The sequence below is a fragment of the Mesoplodon densirostris genome, chromosome 8 (genome assembly GCF_025265405.1).
Source record: "Mesoplodon densirostris isolate mMesDen1 chromosome 8, mMesDen1 primary haplotype, whole genome shotgun sequence".
Taxonomy (NCBI): Eukaryota; Metazoa; Chordata; class Mammalia; order Artiodactyla; family Ziphiidae; genus Mesoplodon; species Mesoplodon densirostris.
Genome location: NC_082668.1, coordinates 107926449 through 107940828, shown reverse-complemented (window position 1 = coordinate 107940828; position 14380 = coordinate 107926449). Strand labels below are relative to the sequence as shown.

The 14380-nt window shown below is 37.1% G+C and overlaps 2 pseudogenes; both read left to right on the top strand.

Moving 5' to 3' along the window:
* LOC132494773 (serpin B6-like) overlaps positions 1-12698 on the top strand; it is a 35944-nt pseudogene extending 23246 nt beyond the window's left edge.
* On the top strand, positions 10872-12087 carry LOC132495010 (TIMELESS-interacting protein-like; annotated as a pseudogene).
* Positions 12699-14380: the final 1682 nt, after the last annotated feature.

Here is a 14380-nt window from a genome sequence, read left to right as displayed (position 1 = left end):
AAAAGAGGTACACTTTTACCACAAACAAAACAAAGCAAAGAAAAAGGAAAAAATATTTGAAGTTTTGTTTTGTGTTGTGTTTCATTTAACCAAAGGAAAGCAAACAACATGTATGGCTAACGATGTATAGAATTGGCAGGTATTTTACATACTGATGAGATGCTGCAAAACTCTGACCATATTTCTGTTCCTTCCATTGGTTAACTGCTCTTTCGGATATGTTATTTAATTTCACAAAATATACCAAAAAATACCTCTCCACCTTTGGGGGATTTTATTGGACAAAACTTTGAAAATCTTTGCCATCTTAAAAAAAATAGAACAAAACTTAGTAAGGAGTAGCGCTAATAATAGAAGGACTAATTTCTCTCCAGGCTTATTAGGTCAATTTCTATTTTTATTGGAACTAGTTTGGAAATAGTTTACATTTGTACAGGGAAATGGACATGTGCTGTTGTTTTGTTTTGTTTTGTTTTGTAGTTGTGTGTTTATAATCAACCACCAGAGCACATGGGATATATGTATGAAATACTTTAAAATTCAAGTCTACAAACATGTTAGTTTCCTTATGTTAGTCTATTTGGAACAAATCTTTGGGATTACCCATTTTGTGCACTATTCTTAGTAAAAGCAGAAAGTCCCCATCCTCTGAGAACTTACAGTCATGAAGATGAGAAGCACAGAGATAATTCTAAGATAATTCTGACTCTAATATTAGTCGGGGTATGGTAGACAATATCTGATGTATAGATGGTCTGTATCAGGCAACTGTCCTAATTAGTAATTACATGATGGCTGCAAACATATCCACTGCTCCAAACTCATAGGAAAAGAAACTTAGGGATTTTGAAAATCCTCTTGAAAAAGGTGAACACTGAGCTGTTGAACTGTTTGTTGAAGGATGGGCAGGAGTTAATCAGGCAAATGTTAGAGGGAGTTTATTTCATGCAAAGACAAAGAGAACAGATTTGGGAGCATGAAGACACTGACATACATACAAAATTGTAATGTTACATCATCCTTGACTTTTCTTTTATATAGATAGGCATCCTGCTCTCTCTGTCTCTGTCTCTCTCTCTCAATGTGTGTGTGCCTATACGGATTTGAATTTCTTGTATTTGTCATAATTCAATCATGTTAGGACATAATTTGTGTTAATGTCCTATATTCCACTTGACTGTCAAAGCATATGACTCTAAGATTTCCTCTAAGTTTCCTTCTCCATCTACTTCACCTCTGTTGCCTATAAACCAGCTTTGAAGGGAATTGTTTCTCTACAAAATAGATCACCACCATTATTGGTACTCATAAAATACTTTTTGTGAGAAGTGGCAAGAAAGTACAAGATCAGTGATTGGAGTATATATTAAATATAAATATTTATTTACTATTACATTTTATTTTTATATATAAAAAATACTCCAGCAATAGTTTTAGTTTTTTAACAACTTAATTCCTGCTCCTTCCAATACACAGGAATGTAGCTGTCAGAAACCAGATAGCATTATAGTCTCTTACCAACATGCATCAATTTACTTTTTGTTTATTGATGTCATGGGTAATATAAATTATTATTTAGGAGTTGCTCATAATATGTAGAGGAGAAATTCTAGAAGTCTTAGGTTTTTCTGAGGAGTTAAAAGTTAATAGCATAGATTTGGGCAAAGATAATCCTGTGTTAAATTTTTGTTCTGATAAATTCTAGCTGAGTGACATTGGGTAACTTTATTTTACTTATCTCAGTTTCCACACTGAATTCCCATCTGAAATGAGAATTTTTGTGAGATTTGAATGGAGTTATAGAGATGTATAAAATAAAATCTTTGGCTTAAAATGTGTATAGAGCATGGACTTCAAATGCTGTGGGCTCTGTGTGTGTTTGCAGGTACATGTATATATAAGCTTACCCAGAATATATTAAGGACAGAAAAAAGTTAGGAAAACCTGTAGAGAAGAGCATGACATAGGGCCTGACAAAGAAATCAACGAATATATAAATATGTATCATGAGTGAAAAATAAATGTAAATCTACAAATACAATAAGTATTTTTTTAAAAATAAACAAATAAATGAATTAGTGCCCCATAGAGGGAAGTAGCAAGAACCTTATCTGTTGTTATTTATGTGTCATCTTCTTTTTTTAACCTTTCTTTTAATCTCTCTAATCAAAACTTCACAATTGACATGTTATCATTCATGCAAGGAAGATCTCACTAAAATTTGCAATCAAGAGGAAGAAGCAAGAAATATATGAGGGGTGGGGAGGGGAATGTAGGTTGTCACCATAAACACTAAGTCCATAAAAATGATCAAACTTTGAGTTGTCTGTGGTTTTTAGTTGGCAGCTGCAACTATATAATTACTATTATTATTATATATTATTCCATTAATCAGAATATTTAAGTATGTCTGAGGAATCTGTACTTTTAACGATCCTTCTGAATGATTCAATAACGTACTACGTTTTGAAAAACAATGATGTAAATCTCATACAGAAAATGAATCTATAATGTAAGTCCTATACGGTACTAAGAAAAACTATTTCCACAGAGCATATCTACCTGTTTGGTTGGCAGACTTTTTGGGTCACCAGACAGAATTTGTTAGCTTCAAGTTGTAATAAAGGAAATTCACTTATATGTAAATTGATTTGTTACAGTAGAGAGCAATTTAGAAATCCTGAAGCTGAGTGGAGAGAGGCTACTTGAAACAGACACATTAACGTACACACAATGACAGAAAATGTTAAATACTATATACCCATAGTTGAATGAGAATATTCAGTGCAGGGGCAAACCATATAAATAAATGGGACCCTTGAATGTCTTATTAAATATAGATTTGTACAAGTATGCTTTATTTTCAAAAACATGACAACTTTCCAATTTACTGTATTTGCTAAAACTTTATTGGAAAGAGAAAAACTTAAAGGCAGTCTCAGCTTTCAAGGTGCTTACAAATTAAGAGGTAGAGAAAGTCACCAACAGTTAATTTGAAGATCAGGCTGCTGATTAGCCATACAGACAGGAAGAGAAGAGATTTCATAAGTAGTAAGTGATTAATTGTCCCTTGAATTACACTGACAGTAATTGATAGAGGACTTAACAGCAGGGAGAATTTATCTGATGATGCTGAGTCATTCCAAGGTGAACCAATGCCAAGTGCCTCTTGGTTTTAAAAGAAGGCAGAAGGATAAAACGCTGCAAAGCCCTGTGAAAGCTTTTATAAGATTAGACAAAGAAAATTGATACTTTCTATGTGATTGGAACTGTGCTATATACATTATACATCTATATACATTTCTTTAATCTTTACACACTGAGAATTAGATACTAGCACCTAGTTTACAGACGAAAAAACCAAGATTAACAAAATGAGTAACTAAGTGATCCAAAGTCATGGAACGACTGAATACAAGATTTAAATCATGGTTGATGACTCCAAATCTTGTTCATATTACATTGCATCAAACTAATATCTGCTCTACTTGCTTATTTGGAAGAAATAATGATGTGAAACAGGTGATTATGTCAGACCAATGAATTTTAACTATAATTACTTCCAGTTGGCACGCATTTTGATGCTACCAATTTCAGGAGTTTAGAAGTTTGGATTTTCCTCTCTCTGTATTCTGTTCTCTGACTCAGTTTTCTTTTTGACCACCAATTTAACTATTGTTGCAATTGCCTACAATTTCTATGTGGCTTTATCCTTGCTAAGATGCTTAAGAACTATTTTCAGTTGTGTTAATTTCCCTATTGTGTCATTGTTCACTATACTGTAGGAGTTACTTGATACGAGATGAAATAGGAAGATTTACTTAACAGCAGCAACAACAAAGTCTTGACTGAAGAAACAAGAATGCATTTTTCTTATTTTATTTTGTGGTTTTATTCAACTTTTATTTTTTTATTTATTTTTCGTACGCGGGCTTCTCACTGTTGTTGCCTCTCCCGTTGGGGAGCACAGGCTCCGGATGCGCAGGCTCAGCGGCCGTGGCTCACGGACCCAGCCACTCCGCAGCACGTCAGATCCTCCCAGACCTGGGCACGAACCTGCGTCCCCTGCACCGGCAAGGGGACCCTCAACCACTGCGCCACCAGGGAAGCCCCTTATTCAACTTTTAATACCATAAGTAATACTTGGTTTAAACAGCCAATTTTCTCTCGTGTAAGATAGATGAATATTGTGGTACTGTTAGGACTATGGATTGTGATCAAAAGTTTGAAATAATGTCTTCAAGTCTCATCCATGTTGAGGACATTATGCTAAATGAAATTAGCAAGTAGGAGAAGGACAAATACTGCATGATTCAGTTATATGAGGTCTCTAAAATAGTCAAAACTGTTAAAAGCAGAAAGTAGAATGGTGGCTTCCCAGGGCTGGGGGGTGAAGGAAATGGCGAGATGCATTTCAGTGATGCAAGATGAAAAGTTCTAGAGGTCCACGGTACAATATTGTATGTATAGTTAACAATAATGTGCTGTACATTTAATATTTTATTAAGTGGGTGAACCTCATCCTATGTATTTTTACCACAATAAGAAAAAGTTAAAAATGGGAATCCACATCAGAAAAGTATTCCCTTTAAGAACTTCTATGACAAGTTATGGACATGATGAGTATTTGAAAACAAGTTCAAGGAGATGAGCAGAATTTAAGCACTCAATTTCTTTAACTTAGAAAAATGCCAGTCATGTCTGTGCCTCTAATGTCTCTGATTGAAAAAGGCATCAACTAATCTGAAACATAAATCCAAAGATAAATAAATAGCATAGATATTTTAGAAATTAAAAGTTTACCTATTTTATTTTCTGAAATTTACATTAGAGTACTTCAATATAGAGTTCCACTTCTGCTTACAATGTAGGAACCCACAAGAAAACATTGCTCCTACCTTATCCATTAAAAAAGAAAACATTGCTCCTACCTTATCCATTAAAAAAATTAGTTTTCCTTAAGTCCATTAGAGAGTTGAGTCTACAGGGCAACAAATTGCATTAAATTCTAAAGAGTGCTAGATCTATACAAGGAGACATGGGACACCAAATTGTTTCCCTGTTGACAGAGCACAAGAGAAAGAGGTGGTTGCTGTAAAAATAGGTAAAAATAAAACAGCCACAATTTTAATGATTTCCTGTAAGTTTAATATGGGCTGGCATGACAGGTTAGAATAACTGAGAGCACTGAACCCAAGGGGTGTCTATATTCACACCTGAACTATTTTACATCAGCCTCCACTGGCTATTCAAGAGAATGTTTGAGGGCAGAATGGAAGACCTGCTGAGAGCCCTCTAGTGACTTACAGAACCCAAATCCCACTATTCCCCATATCCTTCTCTTATATTAAGCAAAAGACTTAAACTGGTGGGAAAGGAGCATGAAACCTTCCAGCTCCCAAGGCCCAAGCAAAGATAGACGACTAAAAGAGGGGGAAAAAATCTCTCTGCCACTGGACATGGACATGAGAAAATCTATGGAGTACATGATTCTGAATGACACAAAGATAAGTCAACTACCAATTATAAATACTACTGGGTGAAGGTCAGGAAACTCTTTCCCTTCAAAACCACCCCCCTGGGCTTCCCTGGTGGCACAGTGGTTGAGAGTCCGCCTGCCGATGCAGGGGACACGGGTTCGTGCCCCGGTCTGGGAAGATCCCACATGCTGCGGAGAGACTAGGCCCGTGAGCCATGGCCGCTGGGCCTGCGCGTCCAGAGTCTGTGCTCCACAAAGGGAGAGACCACAACAGTGAGAGGCCCGCATACCGAAAAAAACAAAAACCAAAAAACAAAACCTTCTCAAACACTAGGCCAATTCTGGCTGCAATAAAGGGGAAGAAACACTGAAAAATTCTTACTCCTGTAGTCCAAGATCACAAGACGTCTCTAAGACTGAAATTGGAACTGTAGAACCAAACAAGAACACTCCCTCTGTATAACTTGATGCAAAGTTATAAGCAGAAGTAGGCTAGTGGTAGTACAGGGGCAGTAGAGTAAAGGGAACACCCATGGGGCAGGTGCACAAGGGCAGTCGACAGCTGAGGATGGTAATATAATTCTCAAAAAACTATATTATGGAGCCCTAGGTCCCACTCTAAGCATTACATACTTGCATCCCAATCCTGTAGATGTTTGAAATCTGTGGTGCCCTGAAGGTAGCAAAAACAAGTCCCAAAGCCGGCTAAAATACTGAATAAAGAGATTCAATTCCCCACATAGAGAGAAGATGGATGAGAAAATTATTTACCTCCATCTTTACTATTCATCTGAACACAATATCCAGAATTCCATAAAAATGAAAAGAAAAAAAATGAAGAGAAAACAAGGCAGACCCAGATGTCACCTAAATTTTGGAAACATCATAGGAGCTTTAAAATATGTATGATCAATGTTAAAGGATCTAATGTGATGATAGATCAGCAAACATGAAGACAGACTATATCTATTATTCAACTTGAAGTATACACAAACCAATGGCTACATTTTTGAAAATAAGGTAAGTTCTAGATTGGGCTATTCTGGGTATCCAATGGCAGAGACCTTGGGTAGAGTCTTTGAAAGGCCTGCGGGAGTGGGGAAGTGGGGGCTGGAGATGAGACATACCTTGTGTTCTATGCTGCCTGGTATTGTTGCAAGAGCAGCAATAATGAAACAGGAAGTCAAGTGGTCTGAGCACAGCACTTAGTTGTGGTTTTGAAGGAATTGTCTTCCTTCTCCCTCTTTTGGAAAATTGTGAAGTCTTTGACTAAATACTGAGATGGATTTCAGTTTATTGTCTTCCTGGGAGCTGAAATGCACAGTCTGTTTCTTCTTATCTTCAGCTGCGTTTTTGTTTGTTTGTTTAAAGTCATACACAATGTAATGAAAATTAAAATATCTAATTTCAGAACCTTAGGAAAGTGTTGCCAAGGTGTTTAGTTTAAAATAATAAAACCTCCTTGTTCAGTACTATAAAGAGAAAGACTGATACTTGTTTTACTTTTCAAAATTTGCCCACCTTTATTTTCAGAGCTAATATTAACCTCCAGAAACCATAAGGGCAGCATGGCTCCCCACTCAAGATTGATGGAGTTTTTTCGTTTGTTTGTTTGTTTTTAAATATAGTTGATTTACAATGTTGTGTTAGTTTCAGGTGTACAGAAAAGTGATTCAGTTATATATATATACATATTCTTTTTCAGATTCTTTTCCCTTACAGGTTATTATAAAATATTGAGTATAGTTCCCTCTGCTATATAGTAGGTCCTTGTTGTTTACCTATTTTATATATAATAGTGTGCATATGTTAGTACCAAACTCCTAATTTATTCCTCCTCCCATCCTCCTTTCCCCTGATAACCATAACTATGTTTTCTATGTCTGTGAGTCTGTTTCTGTTTTCTATATAAGTTCATTTGTGTCATCTATTAGATTCCACATATTAGTGATATCGTGTGGTATTTGTCTTTCTCTGTCTGACTTACTTCACTCAGTATGATCTTCTCTAGGTCCATCCATGTTACTGCAAATGGCAGGATTGATGGAGGTTTGAACTGAGATAGTCTCAGAACAGGTCTGTAAATCCATTCTATGTTTATCCCCCAGTTCTTAAGCATATATTGATAGTTGGAATAAGTATAGCCCGCATCTAGCAGAATGTTTATCTTGGCTGTAACTCATGAGGTGAGGGTACTTAAATTCATAAGACCCAAGCTTAAAAGACAGAAGCTTAAGCCTACAGAGCTCTGGCAACCTACAAAGATATTAAATTAAAGCAAAAAAAATCATCACTGGGGAAATTAGGGGAAAAAAAGATTAATGTCAAGATCGTGGTAATTCCCAAAGGCTAACTAAGGACTATCACGTAACTAGGAGCTTCAGGAATCTATGTATAACATAATTTCATAGTGCCATAAGGTACCTTGGAAGAGGATTTTCTAGCCCAATCTCCTGACTTTTAATTATAGGAAAATCAATGGAAGTTTTTAGCAGAGCCTGGACCCTTTCATAATTACTGATTTTAAGTCCCTGAGACATGAGATGGGACAAGAAATATTTTATGCTGTAGGTTCTCCCTAGCTCCATTTTATAGACAAGTATGTTAAACTCAGATCACAGATTTAGTAAAGCAGGAAGCTGAGATTCTAAAAATCTGGGCTTATTCCTTTGCATCATACAGGGACCTCTTGGCAGTATCGAACTATGTAGAAAGTTTTCCTTTTTTTTCCTCTTAGTCTTGTATTCTTATGGTTGGGGAGCGGGTGAGGATGGCATTCTTCTTGTCTTCAGGTACAGGGATGTACATTAACCCCCTTGTGAATGGGTCAGTGTGGAATCTTTCAGTTGGATTTCTCTGAGTGTAAATGTGAATGGTAGGCTGTTGTTCTGCCAGTATGCAGGTGTGTGTGTTTTGGTCGTGGCATTGGGATAGCAGACAGGTCTCAATGGGGGAATGAGAGGGCAAATAACAATTAATATTCATAATAGCAATGATGACAGCTAACATTTATTGAACATTTCCCATGTGCAGGAGGAGAGAAAATCGCCCCCTCTTTATAATCTCTGCACTAGTCCTAGGTTTCATTACTTTGAAACTCTCAGAAGATAAGACCATGAGTAAATTTGTGACTCTAAAAATATTTTAACAGTACTCAGAGAAAGTGATTGTTGCATTAGTTCAACAGAATTAATGAGTAAGTATGAAAGCAAGGCTTAGAATAAGCATAAAAGGAGCCTTTCCACAAGACCAGAATAGATGATTCACATTTGTACTTAGTTTTTACCTAATAAAATCCCATTTGTCTTGGATGAAGGTGTCTATTAAATAATACAATAAAATGACAGCCATACGTCTCTTTTCCCTTATCTGTGCTCAAGAGAGAGGATTAGTATGGAAGCAGTGCCTGAAAGCATCTAGCTTCTGTTTGATGTAACAATTTCCCCCCTGCAATAAGTTGCTACAGTAAAGTTAGCTATGATCATCTTTTCTTCTCCTACTTTGTATTGTTAAATGGTGAAAAAGCACTTCTGCCCCAGTTCCCAAGAACTAAAGAAAGCCCTTCTTCCTTGTTTCTCCTCTTTGAAGCCAGTGAGAGGTCTGCAGAAAAGAAAAAGGATGAGAGATTTGGCCTCAGACAAAAACTGTAGTCTCAGTGGTTTAGTAACAAAGTTGACAGCTTGAGGGAAAAAAAAATCCCATGTGGCAGATCCATATGTGGCAAAGTCTTCCCAGAATGAATGAATGTATTATAAATCATTTCTGGAGTTGTTCCACATGTTGATTTAAAAGGGACTTCGTTTCACTTTTATTTTAATGTACTTTAGTGTATCTAGTGGATAATTAAAATAGAATATGAAACAATGATACTCAGAGAAACACCTGAAGATAGAATATTTTTCTTCTTGATAAAAAAATGTATTTGGAAAAAAGCTCAAACTCATTACAGTAGCAAACCTTGTTTCAGTTGGGGGGGGCAGGTGGAGGACCCATAAGACCATGATTAGCCCACTTTTAAATGAGTTTACCTTTAGAAGGCTTTCTGATTTTCTACTGACCCACTTCCAGAATCACTTTTCCAATTTTCAATCATGTAAAATAAGCATCTTATCCTGGAACATGAACAGGAGGTGGAGGATTTTCTTCTCTTCAAAGTATGCAGGTTTCTAGTTCAAATGGTAATATCTGCTTATAAAGATTTTCTTAAATAAAGGTAATGATATTCTTGGCAAATATTTGAATACAAAGATTAATTGTATTTAATTATGTGTTGTGATGGCTAATTTTATATGTCAAGTTGACTGGGCCACAGGGTGCCCAGACAATTTGTCAAACATTATTCTGGATGTGTTTCTGAAGGTTTTTCTGGATGAGATTAGCATTTCAATCAGTGCACTAAGTAAAGGAGATTGGCCTTTCCGCTATGAGTGAGCCTCTTACTAAGTAACAAGACCTGAATAGGACAAAAAGTCTGAGTAAGAAAAACTCCTCCTGCCTGAATACCTTCACTGGGAATTCAGGCATCTCCTGGTTTTGCCCTGGAACTGAAACATTGGATCCTCTCTTGTGGGGTCTCCAGCCTGTTGGCTTTCAGAATGGAGCTACACCATCAGCTCTCCTAGTTCTCTAGCTTGGTGACTGCAGATTTTGAGACTTCTCAGTTTCCATAATCATATGAGTCAATTTCTTATTCCAAAGGAAATATATGTGTGTGTGTGTGTGCGTGTGTGTATACACACACACACACACACATATGTATGTAATTATGTTATACATAAGTATATTATAATATACTTCTGACTTGTATGGATATTGAGAAACATGTTTTTCTACCCCATGAGCATCTTCTCTGCCCTGGTCATGGTTTTCATGGGAGCAAGTGGAAAAACCACAGCCCAGGTGTCCCAGGCATTTCTTTAAGTAAAAGCAGAGGCAGAGGTGAAGATGCTCACCAGGGTTTCCAGTTACTCCTCATCAAAGTTAACAGAACTGGCACACTGTACTTGCTTAGAACAGCCAGCGGTCTCCTTGGAGAAAAGTCCTGTGATTTCCTCTCATCTTTCAGAGTTTCCTGTTGCAAATTCTACCAAGCAGAGATGGAAGAGTCGACTTGAGCAACATTCCAGAAGAGTCCAGAAACCACATGAACACCTGGGTAGCCAAAAGTTAAAAGGTAAAATTATAGAGTTGCTGTCTCCAAATTCAGTTAATTCAGTGACTAATCTGATTCCTGTGAATGCCATCTAATTCAAAGGAAACTGGGCTCATCAACTTAACAAAGTGCAGACCAAAGAAAGACAATGGAAAGTCAACAAGAATGAAGACAAGCCTGTGCAAATGATGTTTAAGGAATATACCTTTAAAAAGACCTATATAGGACAGTTTCCCGGCCGCGCGGAGCCCTGTGCTGCGGATACTGCAGTCTCCTCCAGAGGAAAAGATGCTAGAACCACAGGAGAATGGCTTGATTGACCTACCAGATTATGAGCACATAGAAGATGAAACTTTTCCTCCATTTCCACCTCCAGCCTCTCCAGAGAGAGGTGGTGAAGGAGCTGAACCTGAAGAAGAGTTAGGGAGAGGGGCACCTGTTCCTGTACCTCCAAAGAGAACAGTTAAAAGGAACATACCCAAGCTGAATGCTGAGAGATTAATTTCAGAGAGAGGGCTTCCAGCATTAAGGCATGTGTTTGATAAGGCAAAATTCAAAGGTAAAGGTCATGAGGCTGAGGACTTGAAGACACTAATCAGACACATGGAGCACTGGGCGCATAGGCTATTCCCTAAACTGCAATTTGAAGATTTTATTGACAGAGTTGAATATCTGGGAAATAAAAAGGAAGTTCAGATGAAGTAGGGGAAAATAATGGCCATGGTGTAACTGCTACTGAGTTAGATCCCTTTCTGACAAACTCATCTGAAAGTGCAAAGTTTGCTTCTGAGTCAAGTAGAAGTCTAACAGAAGGACAACAACAAAGAATTGAGAGAAATAAACAACTGGCCTTGGAAAGAAGACAGGCAAAGCTACTGAGTAATAGTCAGTCCCTAGGAAACGACTTGTTAATGAACACACACAGTACACAGACACCTGAAGAGGGTAGTACAGGTGAAGAGCAAAAGGAGGAAGAATCAAATGGATTTAACAAAGACCTTCTAGACGATCCACATAATGATGCTGCTGCCAATACTGTAAATGAAGAGGAGGCATTAAAAATAGAGAAAATGCAACTGGACCAATCCTTTTAAAATATATAATAGTAACTTAAGGCTTCATCTAGAAATGTTACTGAGGTTGGATAGGCCTCAAATGAGAAAATCTATTAACTTGCTATCTTCCAAATTTGAGATGACTATGCATTTTGCCTACTTTGAGTGAAAATCCTTATATAGTGAAACTTTTATAGATTCCTGTTTAAAATCTGGTATTATTTATACTTGTTTCTTATTCACTTTCATTGTCTATTTATTCTCCTTAGTGTTTATTTTTATATGGGTATGACCTTGTAAAAATGATTGGTAGTTAATAAGTAGCTTCCACTGCTAGTGTGCCATTGAATGCCCTGTTTTTACTAAACTGGGTGGTGTTTTAAGATGTAAATATGTAATAAATGCTAATGTTCTTTTTTCTTTTTAAATAAAAAGCTCGCAAACTAAAAAAAAAAAAAAACCTATATAGGAGAACTATTCACCAAAATTTTGGTGCTTCCCCATATTGGCAAGAAGCTGTATATGTTCATCATGCTTCCAGATGAAAAGACCAGTTGGAAAAGGGTGGAAAAATAACTTACTTACAAGAAAATCATAGAATGGACAAAACTAGACATGATGAATGAAGAAGAGGTGGAAGTTTCCTCCTTAGCTTTAAACTGGTGGGGAAATAGGACAGACAGGATGCTGTTTGCAGTCTGGGAATGATGGATGCCTTGGAGCAGGCCAGGGCAACTCTTCTGGAGTGTCATCCAAGAGAGACCTCTTTCTGCCCAAGGTACTGCACAGGTCCTTCGTGGATGTCAATGAAGAAGGCAGGGAGATAATGGCCACCAATGCTGCCTTCATGATGATGCCACCTGTAAGAATGATCCCCAGGTTCTGTGAGGACCACCCCTTCCTTTTGTTTATCCAGAACAACAAAACCAATTTTATTCTTTGTGTGGCTGATTTTCCTCCCTATAAGGAAATGGTTGGTGCAGCTGAGAGACATTCTCCTGTCTCCTACTGACCCACTTTTCCTCTGAAACTTCACAGTATGTCTCCAAGCCAAAATGACTTTGGTGACAATCCAAAAATAAAGGGTCCAACTTTGAAAAAAATGTAAATAATTAAATGTAAGTGATTCTGTTTCACTGGAGAGCCCAGACTAATACATGTGTGGATTCACTTAAAAATAAAATGGGTGTGTTTAAGTGTATACAAATATTTATTTACCCACATTCATATATACACTATATTATGCATACTGTAATAAATATTGTAACCATAGCATATACTATATACAGAGGACAGAACAACAGAGAAAGGAAGAGGAATTAAAAGGTGATAACTAAAAAGTCATCAGAAGTTACAAGAAAAGTAGAGAAGGAATATTACTCTGGAAGTCACAGTTCTGGATTACATCCTTAGTTTAACATTTACTAGTAATCAAAACCCAGGTATGTTGTGGGGAAGCTGGGCAGGGTGTATAGAGTCAGCTCTTTCAATTCTATGTCAAAGTAGGACATTTAAAGGAATTCAAGTTGTTGGAGGATCCCAGCACTGGGAAACTGAATAATGAGAACATCTTGGACAGTGAGCATCAGTCACCATTTTCCACAGATAGTAAGATCCAGGTGGGAATCCACAGAAGAAATAAGGTAGACACAGGAGAAACAAGAGGGGAGGGACTTCCCATCAACAACTGAGTTCAGAATAAGACTTTGATTCCAGAGGAAACCAAAAAAAGCAGAAAGGTTTCACAACTTAATTATGCTGCTTGGGGAAAAAGTGAGTCCTGAAGCCTGGATTCAATGTTTAGCTAATTGGGATAATAATAAAAAATTGCATAGTTTACTAGTGTCCAGATGTGGCCAATTCCAGGTCATGATTTTGACTCATAATTATTATCTTTTTCATGAAGAAATCCTCTTTCTTTCTGGTTAGAATTGACCATTTATTTCTATTTAAGATGCAGCTTCAAAACAAATGCTAAGGGAACTTCTATAGGCAGGAAAGAGAAAAGAAGAAAAAGACCTACAAAAACAAACACAAAGCAATTAAGAAAATGGTAATAGGAACATACATATCAATAATTACTTTAAGGGCTTCCCTGGTGGTGCAGTGGTTGAGAGTCCGCCTGCCGATGCAGAGGACATGGGTTCGTGCCCCAGTCTGGGAAGATCCCACATGCTGCAGAGTGGGTAGGCCCATGAACCATGGCTGCTGAGCCTATGTGTCCAGAGCCTGTGCTCTGCAATGGGAGAGGCCACAACAGTGAGAGGCCTATGTACCACAAAAAAATAAAAATAAAAATAAATAAATAAATAAATAAATAATTACCTGAAATGTAAATGGATTAAATGCTTCAACCAAAAGACATAGACTGGCTGAAAGGATACAAAAACAAGACCCATATATATGCTGTCTACAACAAACCCACTTCAGACGTAGGGACACATACAGACTGAAACTGAGGGCATGGAAAAAGATATTCCATGCAAATGGAAATCAAAAGAAAGCTGGAGTAACAATTCTCATATCAGACAGAATAGGTGATAAAATAAAGACTATTACAGGGGACAAAGAAGGACACTATGTAATGATCAAAGGATCAATCCAAGAAGAAGATATAACAATTATAAATATTTATGCACCCAACATAGGAGCACCACAATACATAAGACAAATACTAACAGCCATAAAAGGGGA